This window comes from Chiroxiphia lanceolata, chromosome 1 (assembly GCF_009829145.1).
Source record: "Chiroxiphia lanceolata isolate bChiLan1 chromosome 1, bChiLan1.pri, whole genome shotgun sequence".
In the NCBI taxonomy this organism is placed as follows: domain Eukaryota; kingdom Metazoa; phylum Chordata; class Aves; order Passeriformes; family Pipridae; genus Chiroxiphia; species Chiroxiphia lanceolata.
This window is the reverse complement of record NC_045637.1, coordinates 155,142,052-155,156,660: the sequence shown is the minus strand read 5'-3', so window position 1 is coordinate 155,156,660 and position 14,609 is coordinate 155,142,052.

Sequence of the window (14,609 nt, the reverse complement as noted above, 5' to 3'; positions counted from 1 at the left end):
TGGGTTTTTTTACTGCTGCAGTAGCTGAGAAAGCTGTTCCATAAGGTTGGGGGAAAACAACCCCCTCCCAACTCGTGTCAAAAAGGCCTTTCCCTGGTTTTAAATTGCTAAACCACTAAATTTAGGCTGGAGTGCCTGCTCAGTCTGGCTCCAAAACCTTTCAGCTCCATCAGAGAGGTGAAGACTATTTTAGGTCTGCCTATAATGCAGATGGATCTTGGAGGTTGAAGGAGTCAGGCAGAAGTTCACCAGCAAATATATGGATTTACCATTTTTCCCGAGTAGTGGGTCCAGAATTTCCCCTCATCAAAGCCTAAACCAGGCAGAGCAACCCCAGATTTAATCTCCCTTTTATTCTGTATTTTTCATGTATAAACCAAGGGGGTGGTTCTGCCTCCCCAGCAGCTGGATGGAGATTTTTCACACTCTTAGAGCTGCAGAAGGGGGGAAAATTCCAAGCACAGTTTTGCATCAGAAGCTGCAAACTGATTGAAATGTGTCTGAGGAGAGGGGCAGGATGGGGAGGAATTTGCCCCAAGGGTGTTGTTTTCTCATTGGAACATCTCTGTCATTTCTCAGCATCTCTTTCTAGGAATTACAAAATTCTCCTCTCCAGGTTTCTCTCCTCCCTTTCCCACTGCTGGAAATGTGTCACATTCACCTAAAACTTCATGGTTTCAAAAGCAATGGGGGAGAAGAGACACCTGAATCCCTTCCCCAAAGCCACCACTTGCTTGGAGAGAAGGCTGTGAATAAACCCAGGCTGTTATTCTTGATGTTTAAAGACTCTTGAATCAGTTTTTCTTTCTCCTCTTGGTATTTAAACAACATTTGGGAATGGTGTTCTTAACGTGACAGGTGTTACTCTTGCAGGAATCTTGTTTTCAAACGTTTTAGCGTGTGAATGAGGGTGAAAAATAAAAGTGACAGGAGACTCTGAGGGGAGAAAATGAAATATTGATGTAGTTACGCAGGCAGCGCTGCCAGAAATTGGGTTTTTTAGGAGAACTACGAAGTTAATGCTGGGAATAATAATATCTGAGGTGGAAACAGCGGTGTCTGGAAGTCTGTAAGCCCTGGAGTTGCTCTCCAAACACTTGTCAGCAGTTTGAGCACCTGAGAGGAGATGGGAGGGGATGGAAGCGAAGCGTGACAGGACCCTGAGCACTCCTGGCTTTAGTCTTGACCTTCAGCCACGAGATCAGCTGGGATTAAACCCCATCCTGCAGCCCCTGGGGGAGCTCCTGCAGCAGGGGGGGAAAGAGGCAGGTCATGGAAATCACAGAGTCAGCGTGGAATGGTTTGGGTGGGGAGGGACCTCAGGGATCATCTCATTCCAACCCCTGCCATGGGCAAGGACACCTTCCACTGGCCCAGGTTGCTCCAACCTGGCCTTGGACACTTCCAGGGATCCAGGAGCAGCCACAGCTTCTCTGGCAAATCCATTCCAGTCCCTACAAACCCTCACCAAGCCAGGAATTCCTTCCCAATATCCCATCTAAGTTTATCCTCCTGGAATAGCTTGAAGCCATTCCCTGTGTCCTGTCCCTCCATCCCTTGTCCCCAGTCCCTCTCCAGCTCTCCTGGAGCCCCTTCAGGCCCTGCAAGGGGCTCTGGAGTCTCCCTGGAGCCTTCTCTTCTCCAGGGGAACCCCCCCAGCTCTCCCAGCCTGGCTCCAGAGCAGAGGGGCTCCAGCCCTGGACTCTAATTAGAAATGTGGAAGAAAAATTCATCTTTTAACACATTTCTTCCCATTAAGCAGCATTTTTTCTTCCCTGGTGCTGCCCGCTGGAGTTCCCACAGCCCGTTCTGAGGGGGGTGGTGTCACATGTGGGGTGATATCAATACCAAATTCCCACTGAACCCTTTTCCACTCGGATGAAAGCCAGCAAAGTTCCTTCAGAAATCCAGGAGCAATCAGGGAGCTCTGCAGGGAGACGAGGACCTGGCCAGGCCCCCTCTGGAACGGGGAACAGCTGCTCTAGGAGAAACCTTTCCCTGGAAGGGGAGTGAGGGAGCCCGGAGGGAACAGCTCGAGCAGGGTCGTTATATAATAATATAATATATTATATTATTATATATAATATATAATATTATATATATTATATTATATTATATTATATATATAATATTATATATATAATATAATATTATATATTTGTTATATTATAATATATACTATAATATATTATAATTATTTTATAATATATAATATATACAATATATAATATAATAAATCATATATACTATAAATCATATATTACTTATAGTATATATAATTATAATTAGTATGTTATATATATTAATTATGTATAATTAATATGGTATAATTATATTATAATATATAATATATTATATATATTGGATTCCATGTGTTGCAATGTATTGTATTCTATACATATTGTATTCTGGAATATAATATATAATATATAATATATAATATGTAATATATAATATATAAAATATAACATATATTGTTTTCCATATATTGGAATATATTATATTCTATATATACTAAATTATGGAACAAAATATATACTATATATTTTGGATTCCATGTGTTGGAATGTATTATATTCCACATATAATAAATTATGGAATATAATATATAATATATAACATATATTGGATTCCATGTGTTGCAATGTATTATATTCCACCTATATTAAATTATGGAATATAATATATAATATATATTGGATTCCATGTGCTGGAGTGTATCATATTCCATATATATTATATTATGGAATATAAAATATAATATATAATATATATTGGATTCCATGAGTTGGAATGTGTTATATTCCATATATCCTGTCTTGTGTTGCTTTTTAAGGGTTCTCTTTTGCCCCAAGTGAAAATGGACTAAAATGACACCCATCCCAATAAATAAATTTACCCCACTAATATTTTCTGACCTGTTAGGGATTGATAGAGGGAAGCTGAGAAACCAAAGTCAAGGGACCAACGGGAAGGAGGACAAACCACTCCAATAAAGACCTTTTTCAGCCCTGGCTGCCATTCCCAGGGCAGGGATTTTCCAAAACACCATTTTCCCCCCGAATTCTTCGTTCCCAATGTCATTTCCATCACAAGGCTGATAACGGACACATGGGGCACATTCTCCACATCCATTCAGACAAAGCCAAACTTAACAAGAGGCAATTTAAAAAAAATTAAAAAAAAAATCTAAATCTAAAATCTATAAAAATAAACTGGATGGTCCTTAAGGTCCCTTCCAACCCAAACTGTTCAGGGATTCTGGGATTAAAGACGTCACAATGTGGTAGAGGACACTCAAAATGCAACAATCTGAGCTCAGGGCAATAGAAAGAGTTTAAATGCAAATGATTTTCTGTGATTCCTTCTCGATATTGTCAGGGCAGAGCCTTAAGTGGTTGCTAAGATTGAGTGGACAGTCCTTGCAATCTCATCAGAGTCCAGATATTCCAGTTCACTCACAGCAAGGGCAGGGCTGATGGGAGAGGGTCAATAATTCCAGCCAAGGCAGGACAAACGTCCAACACTTCTCTTGAAATGGCAATAAAACGTCAATCTGTGGATGAGAGCCCTGCTCCCCTCGTTATTTGGTGACTGACAGAGGAGCTGGGAGATGTTTTGATGGGCTGTGGGACACTTTGTCGATGAGGGAAGAGATGAAAATCCCCAAACCAACCGTCCATCTTTGCCTGGTGGAGCTTCTGCAGAGAAAGGCTCAGGAGTGATGGTCGATATTTATGACAGAACTGTGGGACCAGACCTTTATTCCCACTCAGAGCCCGTCTTTGGGCTCATCTGTGAAGAATTTGGGCAGGTGATGGGAGCTGATGGCAGGAGCCAGCGAGTGATTCAAGGCTGCAAACTGATTAAAGTGATTATTGGAACAAATCTGCTGCAAACTGATTAAAGTGATTATTGGAGGAAATCTGCTCACCTTGGGCTTCGTTGCTGCTCCTCAGGTATCCAAACACCCACTGCAGGGGCTGAGCTCCATCCTTGGAGAACTGTCCCAGGATCCTGGGATATCCTGAGCTGGGAGGGATCCAGAACTGTCCCAGGATCCCGGGATATCCTGAGCTGGGAGGGATCCAGAACTGTCCCAGGATCCCGGGATATCCTGAACTGGGAGGGATCCAGAAGTGTCCCAGGATCCCGGGATATCCTGAGCTGGGAGGGATCCAGAACTGTCCCAGGATCCTGGGATATCCTGCGCTGGGAGGGATCCAGAACTGTCCCAGGATCCCGGGATATCCTGAGCTGGGAGGGATCCAGAGTTGTCCCAGGATCCTGGGATATCCTGAGCTGGGAGGGATCCAGAAGTGTCCCAGGATCCCGGGATATCCTGAGCTGGGAGGGATCCAGAACTGTCCCAGGATCCTGGGATATCCTGAGCTGGGAGGGATCCAGAACTGTCCCAGGATCCTGGGATATCCTGAGCTGGGAGGGATCCAGAAGTGTCCCAGGATCCCGGGATATCCTGAGCTGGGAGGGATCCAGAACTGTCCCAGGATCCCGGGATATCCTGAGCTGGGAGGGATCCAGAACTGTCCCAGGATCCCGGGATATCCTGAGCTGGGAGGGATCCAGAACTGTCCCAGGATCCCGGGATATCCTGAGCTGGGAGGGATCCAGAAGTGTCCCAGGATCCCGGGATATCCTGAACTGGGAGGGATCCAGAACTGTCCCAGGATCCCGGGATATCCTGAGCTGGGAGGGATCCAGAGTTGTCCCAGGATCCTGGGATATCCTGAGCTGGGAGGGATCCAGAACTGTCCCAGGATCCCGGGATATCCTGAGCTGGGAGGGATCCAGAACTATCCCAGGATCCTGGGATATCCTGAGCTGGGAGGGATCCAGAAGTGTCCCAGGATCCTGGGATATCCTGAGCTGGGAGGGATCCAGAGCTGTCCCAGGATCCTGGGATATCCTGAGCTGGGAGGGATCCAGCTGCATCCCCATGGCTTTGTCCCGTGGAGGGACATCCCTGGAAGTTGGGGTGAGGCAGAAAGAACTCCCACGTTTCCTCCTTGATGTGCTCTGGTTTTTAAAGGAGCTGCTGCCAATGTTCCCTTCCTGCCAAGAGTCTTATTTACTACCCCAAAAATTCCAGATGTCCAGAAGCTCCTGGTCTCCAAAGAGCTTGGAAGAAAATAAATTATTACCCTTGGGGGTTGCTCAGGAAAAGAGGGAGATTCCAGAGGGGGAAAACCACTCCTCAGGTCCAAAGATGAAAGGGAGCACGGGGGTTGTTTTCTCCCTGAAGTGAGGCCAAAATGAAGAGAAATCATTAATTTTTCCTCGGCCTGGTGTAATTAGCAAAGCTAATTAAGCTGAGGGGACTGGCAGTGTAGTTTTCCCATGGAATTATGGAGCCTGCAGCATGGAGAATCCCTGTCCTGGGAATGGCAGCCAGGGCTGAAAAAGGTCTTTATTGGAGTGGTTTGTCCTCCTTCCTGTTGGTCCCTTGACTTTGGTTTCTCAGCTTCCCTCTATCAATCCCTAACAGGTCAGAAAATATTAGTGGGGTAAATTTATTTATTGGGATGGGTGTCATTTTAGTCCATTTTCACTTTGGGGCAAAAGAGAACCCTTAAAATGCAAAACTAGACAGGATATATGGAATATAACACATTCCAACTCATGGAATCCAATATATGTTATATATCATATATTATATATTATATTCCATAATATAATATGGATGGAATATAATACATTCCAACACATGGAATCCAATATATATTATATATTATATATTATATATTATATATTATATATTATATATTATATATTATATATTATATATTATATATTATATATTATATTCCATAATTTAATATAGATGGAATATAATACATTCCAACACAAGGAATCCAATATATATAGTATATTATATTCTATATTCCATAATTTAATATATATGCAATATAATACATTCCAACACATGGAATCCAATATATATTATATATTATATATTATATTCCATAATTTATTATATATGGAATATAATACATTCCAATGCATGGAATCCAATATATGTTATATATTATATATTATATTCTATAATTTATTATATATGGAATATAATACATTCCAACACATGGAATCCAATATATATTATATATTATATGTTATATTCCATAATTTAATATATATGGTATGTAATACATTCCAACACATGGAAAACAATATATATCATATATTATATTATATATTATATTTCATAATACAATATATATAGAATACAATACATTGCAACACATGGAATCCAATATATATAATATATAATATATTATAATATAATTATAACATATTAATTATATATCATTAATATATATAACATTAATTGTAATTATATATACTATAAATACTATATAATTTATATAATAATTCCCTCCTGGAAGGGGCTGTCCAGCCCTTGGCCCAGGGGTGGAGTCCCCACCCCTGGAGGGGTTTCCAAGCCCTGTGGATGTGGCACTTGGGGACACGGGGCAGGGGTGGCCTTGGCAGAGCTGGGGGTTGTTTGGACTCCATGATCTCAGAGGGCTTTTCCAACCTAAAGAATTCCTTGACTCCAGCAGTCCCTGCCTTCAGGGTGAGTGGTACCCTCTGGCTGAGGGGAGTGGACACCCAACGGGATGTTCCACCAGCCAGGTCCTCGCCAGGAATTTTCTCCCCCTTTGGCCACAGCAGGAATTCCTGCCTGGGAATTCCTATGCCGAGATTGCTCCCCCTCGGGAACAGCCAGGAGCAGGTTGTGCCTGTTGTGGAGCTCCACAGAAACCACCTGGGGCTGGAGAAGGGTTTCCAAGGCAGGCACAGCGTTGGGGAGGCAACATTCCCCCACATTCCATGGGGGAGGCAGGAAATGGGGAGACAAATCCAGGCAGACCTAGGGAAGATCATTCCAGGCTGGGATATTCCAGGAGCCTCGTGGGCCTCTGGGCTGGGAGGGGCAGGAGGCAGGAGAAGCTGCTGAGCAGCCCCAATATTTTCCCGGTGCACGTTCTGGGCTTTTCTTGGGAATTAGCACGAGTTGCTGATGAGCTGAATATGTTAATGAGCCTCTGAGGGGGGGCTGGGCAGTCTTTGATGGGGACTCTCTGAGCTCCCTGCAGCAGCCAGCTTGGAGCTTCCCTCTCCTCCTGCTTTCCCTGCCCTGAGATCTGAGCCCTTCCCCAGCATCCTGAGTATCCTCCTTCCTCCTGCCTCGGGATGGAGCCTGGAATCTCCGGGCAGGAGTCACAGGGTCCCTCCTCAGCCGCTGCCAAGCCCAGGCCACCGTCCTGCCGTCCTGTTGGGTGGGAGGTTTGCAGTCCCTGCTCTCGTGTCTGGGATGGGATCCAGGCCCTGGAGGGGGATGCCTGTTTTCCAGTGAATCCCTGGGAGACTCTGCAGTTCTCCCTGCAGCGGTTCTTGTTTTATTTTACCCTTCTGTTTCAATTATTCCCCTCTTTGAGAGAGAGAACAATATTCATGTGGGCACAGGCTGATAGCTTGCAGAGCTGAGGGGGAATTAGCAGAGCCTTCAAATCCACATGGGTGGTTTCCAGGCAGAGCTGAAGGAAAAGAGGAGGGGATTGAGGGATGTCCCCCCTCCCTGTGATGTCACCGCTCCTTGTCACACGATGTGACACTGAAGACAAATCACTGAAACAAATGTCAGAGCAGAAGGAAGCTGTGAGGGCAAAAGCAGGTTCCTCCAACTTCCCAGGCTGGATTTGGAGGTATCCTGACAGGGACAACTCACTGGAGAGGAGGACATGGAGCACAGAGTGTGGGATGAGTGAATAACTCCAGTTTATCCATGAGGAGCATCACAGGGTGAGGGATGTGATGGATGCCCTGGATGGGTTGAAAGAGGATTCAGAGGACCTGATGCTGCTCCTCTTGCAAGGAACATGATCCCTGTGGCATTTGGGCACTGGGAAAGGGGCAGGGCCATCCAGAGGGAGGTTCAGCTTGGACCAGAACTCCAAGGTGTGAGCAGACCCACAACAGGGAAGGTCCAACGTAGGATGTGGCGTCCCCAGTGCAGAGGGTTCCCGGGGCCACCCCACTCCAGAAGTCCTGGGAAACTCTGACCTTCAAGCAGGTCCAAATCCTTCATTATTTCAGACAAGAAAGGCCAGAATGGAGGGGAACACCCCTGAGACCCTGGAGTGGCAGCACATTGGGAGGGGTCTGGCTCGTGGTCAGCCCTGATGGGGCAGCAGCTCCTCTGATGTGGCTGCAACTCGCCCGTTCCCTGGGCAGAATCCAGGTAGGAAAGGAAGGTATCCCAGCCCCCTGGCTCTGCAGGAGCTGCTGACGTGCCACCAACAAGTCCCTGCCATAAACTGTTCATCCCTCCAGGGAGAGGGTTTGTGGCTCAGGGAGGTGAGGGGGGAATGGAGCTGGTTATGGACAGCCCACCTCATGGGCACACCTGAGAGAACCAGGGAATGTCCTGAGCTGGAAGGGACCCCCAAGGATCATCCAGTCCAACCCCTGGCCCTGCCCAGGACACCCCAACAATCCCACTGTGTCCCTGAGAGCGTTGTCCAAACCCTCCTGGAGCTCTTGAGCCCTGTGGGACATTGCTGAGGTTTGAGAGCTGAAGGGGGAGGGGGAGAGCTGCAATCCAAGGTGTGCTTGAGGGGTTTTTATTCCCTTCAGGTTCCTCATCCCTGGGAGAAAAGTGCTGCTTTCCCTGGAATCCCATCCCTTGTGTGCAGGGGGTTGGTCCCTCCCCTCCTCCCCGTGTGAGTTGCCCCAGTGCCTCTCTCTGTGCTGTAATAAATCCCAGCCACCCAGCACATAAATCCAGCTGGCATGTGGATCCACCACAGAGGCTTCAACAGCTTCCTGCAGGGGCTGTGCTTTCCCAAAGCTTGGTAGCTCCTCCATCTAGGGTTTGCTGTGTCCTATAGAAGGGACCACCCAGAAACTGCCATTGTCCCACTCGGTGCAGAGGGAGGGAGTGGGAGATGCTGATGCTGCAGGTAAATGCCACCCACACTGATCTCAGCCTGAGAAGAGGGGCCTGAGAGCCCCTTCCAGGGCCTAAAGGGGCTCCAAGAGAGCTGGAGAGGGACTGGGGACAAGGGATGGAGGAATGGGACAAGCTTTAAGCTGAAAGAGGAAAAATTTAGGTGGGATATTGGGAAGGAATTCTTCCCTGAGAGGGTGGGGAGGGACTGGAATGGATTTGCCAGAGAAGCTTTGGCTGCCCCTGGATCCCTGGAAGTGTCCAAGGTTGGGTTGGAGCAACTTGGGCTAGTGGAAGGTGTCCCTGCCCATGGCAGGGGGTGGCACTGGATGAGCTTTGAGGTCCCTTCCCACCCAAACCATTCAGGGATTCTGGGATCTGACTGTTAAAACATTTCACAGCCAGCCCCCAAGACCAGCTGCTGAATTGTCCCCATGGCTGCTGAGCAGTGTCAGGTTTTGGTCTCTTACTGATGCTGCAAAAAAAAAAAATTATCAAGGAATTAGGAAAATATCCTTGCTTTGAAGTTCCTTACGTGCTTAAAAATAAGCCTGGGCTTAAGTGGAAGATAATCCCCAGGACAAGAGGGACCTCAGGAGAGGTCTGCCTTCTCCTCCTGCAGGACAACCCAGTGTCTGCTTGAGAAGGGTCCTGAATCCGGGTTGTTTGGGACAAGAAAAGCCACCTCTAATGTTTGGAGAGAGGAGGGTCAAAGGCCAGCAGGAGGAATTGCCCAGGGCAGGCTCTGAGGCTCCTGCTCCTCGTCCCCTCCCTCGTGCAGGGGCTGAGTTGTGGCTCTGGACCTTCGGGGGTTCTGCTCGTGCAAGGGGGAGGGAAAGGGGGAAGGGATGGCAGGAGATGCTGGAAGAGGTACTTGGGTGGAGGTTGCTCCAGGGCAGCACTGACAAAGCACAGGGATCATGGAATAATCAGGCTGGAAAGGACTTCAGGAAGGAGATCTCTGGTCCAGCCTCCTGCTCAATGCAGGCTCAGCTCTGAGGTCAGACCGGGTTGTTCAGAGCTTTTCCAGAGAAAAAACTCCAGGAGTGGAGAGTTCACAACCCCCTGGGCACCTTTTTGCAGTGTCTCCTTGTCCTAAAGGTCAAAACAACTTCCCAGGAGGGAAAGACATCCCTGGCAGGGAAGTGTAGCCGAGCTGGAATTCCAAGTCTTAATATTTTACCCGAAGTTCCTCACAAACCCTAAGGAGACCTAGATCTCCCCAGGGCAAAGCTGGCTGGTTCTCCTGAAGATGTGAAGCCTGGTTGTAACCACCTGACACTCTGCTGCTGTAAATGCACTTTAATTACCCCTCACAGAAGGAAAAACCCCAAAACCAGAAGCAACCGCGGCCAAACCCAAGCCCTGCCTTGTCTGCAGCGGCTGATAAAGCCTCCAGCTGCGGCCCGGGAAGGGATAATCCCGGGATATTAAAGGGTGACGAATGCAATTCGCCACAACCCGAGCGCGGGCGGGCACGGGCTCTCCCAAATTTGCAGCTCTGGCAGAGCTCTGATTTACCCACGTGCGGCAAACCCGGAGCTTCCCCCCCAGCCTTCCCCGCTGCCATCCCGCAGGAGCATCAAAGAGGAGCCAGCGGGAGGCAAAACCCATTCCCAGTTCTCCCCGGTGCCGATGACAGTCCTCGGAGATGTTGTCTCTTGTCTGGGAGCGGAACACGAGCCTCTGTTTTTTGCCCCCCCCCCCCTTCCTCCCGGCCCGGCTCTGACAGTTTAATTGGAGCGGCGTGAAATTGTTTTCCTTTCGCAGTAAATGACATTCCCCGTGTCGCTGTGCCCTCCCTGGTGCCCTGGCAAAACTCTCAGAGGCTGCTTTTGGGAGGGAGGGGGTGTGTGTGTGTGAGGCTTTGGAGCAGCGCCGGGAGGAGCAAACCGGTCCCTGTGCTCGGCCACGGGGTGCGAGAGGAGATAAAACTCAAATTGAGTCAACCGAGCCTGTTTTAAAGCAACCAGTTAATTAAAGCTGGAAAATGAGCCGGGGGGGAGATCAGGATTTATCAGAGCCGAGCACATTTAACAGGAGCAAACAGGGGGAAGCAGAGTCCGTGGAAGGCGATTTAGGGGCCAGCAGGAGATCTCTCGGGAGCTGAACTTCAGGGCTCACCTCTGGTGTCCACACAAGGGCAACAGGAGGCGATTTAAGATGCCCTGAGGGAATTTAATCATCCATATCATGGAATCACAGAATTAGCTGGGTTGGAAGGGACCTCAGAGATCATCAAGTCCAACCCTTGATCCAATCCTGCCGTGGTTCCCAGCCCATGGCACTGATGCCACATCCAGTCTCATCTTAAAAACCTCCAGGGATGGAGAATCCACCACTTCAATGGGCAGCCCATTCCAATGGCTGAGCACCCTCTCTGCAAAGAAATTCTTTCTAATGTCCAACCTAAACCTCCCCTGGCACAGCTGAAGCCCGAGCCCTCTTGTCTTGCTGATGGTTGGGTGGGAAAAGAGACCAACCCCCCCCTGGCTCCCCCCTCCTGTCAGGGAGTTGCAGAGAGTGAGGAGGTCTCCCCTGAGCCTCCTCTTCTCCAGGCTGAACAGCCCCAGCTCCCTCAGCCTCTCCTCATGGCAATTGTGCTCCAGTCCCTTCCCCAGCCTCGTTGCTCTTCCCTGGACCTGCTCCAGCCCCTCCATGTCCTTCCTGAGCTGAGGGCCCAGAACTGGACACAGCACTCCAGGGGTGGCCTCCCCAGCGCTGAGTCCAGGGGCAGAATCACTTCCTTGGCCCTGTTGGCCACCCTGTTCCTGAGCCAGGCCAGGATCCATTGGCCCTCTTGTCCCCCTGGGCACACTCTGGCTCCTGTTCAGCTCCCTGTCCATCCCCACTCCCAGCTCCCTTCCTGCCTGGCTGCTCTCCAGCCCCTCTGGCCCAGCCTGGAGCTGCCGGGGGTTGTTGTGGCCCAAGGGCAGGACCCGGCCCTTGGCCTGGTTGAACCTCATCCCCTTGGAATCAGCCCATGGATCCAGCCTGTCCAGGTCCCTCTGCAGAGCCCTCCTGCCCTCCAGCTGATCCACACTCCCCCCCAGCTTGGTGTCATCTGCAAATACGCACTTCCCTGGAGTTGTGGAAGCAGGGGCAGACCTGGAAACGGGAAAATTGGAGCTGCTGGCCTTGCCTTTCCCACCCCAGCAGCCAGCTGAGGTGTGAACTTGGTTTCCGTGGCTGATTTAGTGCTTGGCAAAGGCTGGAGGTGATAATTGGGACCGTTTGTCGCTACTTTTGTCAGCAGTTTCCCCCCTGCCTGATTGGTTCGTGGCAGCTTTGGAATTATTGGGCTGGTTTGGGTGTTTTTTTTCCTCTCAGTTCAGGGGCACAGACTTGTGGTTTCATGTTCCTGTTCATTCCCTGATTTATTCTGGGTGGAGGCTGGAGAGGAGGGCACAGGGAAGGGGGTTAGAATTGGATTTGGGGTTGTATTAGGTTTAAAAAAAATAAACAACCTGGCCAGAACAGCAGCAGAGCCAAGTGATTGTGTTTCCCTGTACACCAAATTGAGGGAGATGGAATTAAAAAAGAGCCCAGTTCCACAACCCTGGGGCAGTTCCAGGTTCTCCTCTCTGTCCTTAGTTAGTGCCTGCTGAGAAGAGGCACGTGGAGCCTCCAGATCCTCAGATTCCAGGTTTACAAGCCTTGTGTGGCATTGCAGGGTTTGCGGGAATCACAAGGAGGATTTTTGGGTTGGATCTCAGGGAAAGATTCTTTCCCCAGGGAGTGGTTGGGCACTGACCAGGAATTCAGTGGGCACAGCCCCAAGGCTGCCAGAGCTCCAGGAGGGTTGGGACAGCGGGGTGGGATTGTTGGGGTGTCTGTGCAGGGCCAGGGGTTGGACTGGATGATCCCTGGGATGTCCCTTCCAGCTCAGGGTATTCCATGGTTGTTCTGGCCAGGGTTCCAATCCTCCCTTCCAAAATCCCGGGCAGAAATCCTTCGGCTCCTGGGGGAACAGGAGCTCTCATGGCATGAGGTGCATCACATTCCATGGTAATTCCCATCTTCCTGCTTCAAATGTCAGCTCCTGCTCCAAGAGTTTCCTTGGTCCTGGGACTCTGTGCAGGATTTCCTTGCAGCAGGATGGTTTATCCAGCCCTGCTTTCCCAAGCTCCACCTTGCAGAAGGATTTCAACACTCACTGCTGCTGTTATTGGGTCCTTTTTCTTCTCTTCCCTCCTGGATGCTGAAATTCCGGGATGCTACACGTGATCCCGAGGAACAGCCAGTCCCAGGGGGTGGTGCAGCACAAGATTCCCAGGTCAGAGGTGGCTTGGAGAGGATCCAGCTCAGATTCCACTCCAGTGGGGCCTGAGCCACCACTTGGTGTCTGCCCAGGAGCTGAAATCAAAGGTCCAGGAGGAGACAACTGGCCTGGTTTTCCTGAAATCCTTCTGCTCTGGGAAATTCGGGGCCAGAACCACGAAATCCGTGCGTGACATCCTTGGGCTGGGGTGGGGGATCCTCCTTTGACTGGGGTGGGGATCCTCCCCAGCTTGTCTCCGGGGTGGATGGGGCTCCAGGCTGACATTCCAAGGGGAATTTTGCTGCCTGTCCCGAGTGGAAGCAGAGGTGGGATGGGCTGGAATCCCAGACTGACTCTGCCCTGCTGGGGACAGCCCAAGGCTCTTGCAATCAGCTCCTGGGCAGCACTGAAGGTCATTTCATCTTCTTCATTTTTTTTTTTTTTTTGGAGAAGAAAAACGCTGCCCTTCTTTCCGTGGATTTTCCAGAGATAAAGTTACCAAGCCACAAACATCCCGAGAAAATTGGGCCTTTCAGGTGGAAACCACTGCACAAACACCCATGTTTGGAGAGAATTAACCTGTCTGAAGTGCTGCCTGGCTGGGTCAGGAGCCCACAGTGACCTCCCCTCTCACCAGAACGTGTCACCTCAGCACTGTCTGCTCTGCTTTTCCCACTGGTTTCCCTGCTTTTCCCACTGCCTGCTCTGCTTTTCCCACTGGCTTCCCTGCTTTTCCCACTGGTTTCCCTGCTTTTCCCACTGGTTTCCCTACTTTTCCCACTGGCTTCCCTGCTTTTCCCACTGGCTTCCCTGCTTTTCCCACTGCCTGCTCTGCTTTTCCCACTGTGTTCCCTGCTTTTCCCACTGCCTGCTCTGCTTTTCCCACTGGTTTCCCTGCTTTTCCCACTGGCTTTTCTGCTTTTCCCACTGGTTTCCCTGCTTTTCCCACTGCCTTCCCTGCTTTTCCCACTGGTTTCCCTGCTTTTCCCACTGACTCCCCTGCTTTTCCCACTGACTCCCCTGCTTTTCCCACTGGTGTCCCTGCTTTTCCTATCCCAGGGCAGATAACACAGCCAGGGGGCTTTTCCAGGCAGGATGGGTGGTGAAAGAGTAAAAACACAGGTAAGTCTTCACCCAGCTCCCTCAGTGGCAGCTCAGGATCCTCGGGAAGAAGACAATGGAAAAGGGAATGGATGGGAAGCTCTGAGGAATGGGGCCAGCCAGACTCCAGCTGGTTTGTTTTGTTCCCAGGGATTCGTGGATGGCACTGAAGTGGAGGAGCACAAGGCAATGTGAGCCAAGAGCTGCAGGCTCCCGGGATTTACCCCATTTGCAGGGTGATGATTAATTAATCCTCATTTCCTGGCACTCCCTGGT